Below are 2,986 nucleotides of genomic sequence, written 5' to 3'. Positions count from 1 at the left end.
TTTAATATAATTAATTATTATAATGATTAATTAATTATTTTTTAACTATTTCATATAATTATTTATTTTAATATAATTATTTAATATAATTAATTAAAATTTTATATAATTATTTATTTAAATAATAACTTGCCAAATGGCAAGTTATTATTCGTTGCTCTCAGTCCCCGTTCAAAGGGACTTTGTCCCATCGGTCATTGTGCAAGGACCCCATTCCATTTTGCTCCAACGGTCCCAGTTCCCCTTTTGTTAGAAACAGGACCTCAACATATGCCTATTAGAGTTGCTCTTAGAACAACTACAACAGTTACGATTTGGAGTCTTTATTACTGTGTGTGTCAGAAAAAGAAAGGGGTAGCTGTTGGAGTGAAATGATGAGGAGTTTCTTCTCTTCGATCGAGAAAATGAGTCCCTCTGAAGAAGGACTTAGCTATTTCAAAGATTGTATCAAAAGTAATAGACAGTAAAAAGCTTAATATATAACTCTAAAAATCAATTCGAATCGATTAGTCGAACCACAATTAATATTTAAATAATTATATTAAATAATAATATCTCTAGTTAATTAATAATTTATATTAATTATTTAAATCATAATTAATATAAATAATTATATTAAATTATTATTGAATATTATGTATATTGTTATATTAAATTATAATTAATTAAATTTATTTACATAAAATAATAAATTTAATTTTTACATCTTACAAAATAATTTTTAGTTGGATTGTTTAATTTTAAAATACTAGTCACATTAAAAAATTAGCCGTTGTAAAATTAGCCGTTGAAAACTAGCCATTATTATGTTATCATTATTATTAATAAATTAATATTTTATTACTCTATATATACTACTTACACATACTTTTATTCTCACACTTTCTTCTATTCTTCTTCATCTTCTTCAAAGTTTACGAAATTAAAGTTTTGCTGATATTATTTTTTGTTCGAAAAAATGGATCCAAACCAACTCAACTCTTTTTTCAATTATTTACAAAACTTATATAGAAAATTTTTCTCAAGGCTTAGAGTATGACAATGTTGAAAATGGTTTATCACAACCTCAGCTGGGAGATGAAGATTTTGCACCATATCATCAATTTCTCTAAAGAAATGCCCAATTTCGAAATAGGCAGCAACATAAACAGTTGAAAGAGTATCTGATTGAACACATGTTAATTTCACAATACTTGTCGTTAACTATAGAGCTTAACTATATTTTTTTATATTAAGTATTTTTACATTTAAAAAATATTATTATAAAAAATTATAATTATATTAATTTTAATTTTTTTAATTAATTAATTAATTAAGTGGAACCACAATAGGGACTAAAGTTAGTTTCTTTTAATGGAGAAGATAGAGATGCTTTGAGTTCCTATTTACTGTTTATGACGCAAAAGTTGATGTGGAGTTACTTTTTATAACAGATGGGTCATAAATAGGGGTTGGGTTGAATTCCTAATGTGGAGTTACTTTTTATGACAGGTGGGTCATAAATAGGGACTTGATTGAATTCCGTATTGGAGATAGTCTTAGGGTAAGGTTAGTTACCTCCGGAAAGGTCAGCCATTTTCTTATATATTTGGCATCCTATTGTGGGCCTCTCTAGGGATCGTGGGCATCCCACTATCCCTAGATTTCTGTATCTCCCGTCATCGTCATGCTCTAGAAGCATTTAGTTCAGAAATCGGTAGAATAAATCTTTACAATAGTCCCTGAAATTTACGTGAATACTCAATGTAGTCCTTAAGATTCTAATTTTTCCATAGTAGTTCTCTAGATAGAGCTCCGAGCACTCATAGTGGTCCCTGGGTATATTTTTGGTGATGAGTCATCACCGGAGCACTTACGTGGCGTCGTTTTACCACGTTGGAGCCAGCTTAACTGGCACGTTTCCAATTTATACCTACATTAGTCCCTTCCTCTATATTTAACCCTAAATTCCAAAATTCAAATCCCTAATCTTTTTCTCTGACAACTCCCAGTCTTTGACCTTGTCAGCAGCCCACTTCTTTCTTCCAAGCTCCTTCAGGCCTACTTCTTTCTTCCAAGCTTCTTCGGAACATCACCGATGAACGAATTCATATGCAAAGCAAGCAATTGTAGGTTACTAATGTTCCCAATCTTAGGAGGAATCTCTCCAGACAGTGAGTTTTGCCATAAAATCAAGTTGGTAAGATTTTGAAGCTTTTGAAGCTCCATTGGAATAGAACCTTCTAGCTGATTCTACACCAAATCCAATGTCTCCAAGATGTAACACTTACTAATCTCGGCTGGTATTGGCCTCGAGAGAGCATTTAGTCTCGCAGCGAATAACCCTAAGCTTCTTCAACTTGGTAATTGATTTAGGAATTCTCCCTGTTAAGTTGTTGTTATATATAACTAACTCCTCAAGTGAAGTTAAGTTCCCAAAATCTTTAGGTACCTCACCATGCATATAATTTTCACAAAGGTAAAGCTTCCTAAGTTTTGTTATATTCCAAATTGGGGATAGAATTTCTTCATGGAACCTGTTTGTACAAAGATCTAGAATCTCCAAATTATGACAATTAGCAAAACCATCCGGATTTGGACCAGAAAGAAAATTATTTGAGAGATTCAACTCAATTAGCCTTGGAAGGTCACAGATTCTAGAAGATAAAGTGCTATATAGATTAAGGTGGTAGAGTTTAACAGAAGTTACCAATGATGAATGGGTACATTGCACACCAGTCTAATTACATGGTACTCTCGGTCTTAGTCAGTCACTTCATCTATACTCTCTCTCGCTGCCGGTCAAATCTTTTCACCAATCTCCTCTCTTCTAGTTTTGAACTTTTCATTCTTGCTTAGTGATCAATGTTTAGTTGTTGAGAAAACTTAGAAAAAAAGAAATATGTAATGTTTGCATTTGTTGTGATGTGTGAACTTTGAAAAAGATCCATGTCTTCTTTGCATTTGAAGAAAGAAGTGGGCTACCGTTCGGTGTTTGACAGGGTCT

Source organism: Arachis duranensis, chromosome 7 (assembly GCF_000817695.3).
Source record: "Arachis duranensis cultivar V14167 chromosome 7, aradu.V14167.gnm2.J7QH, whole genome shotgun sequence".
Classification (NCBI taxonomy): Eukaryota; Viridiplantae; Streptophyta; class Magnoliopsida; order Fabales; family Fabaceae; genus Arachis; species Arachis duranensis.
Note: the sequence above shows the minus strand (reverse complement) of the source record.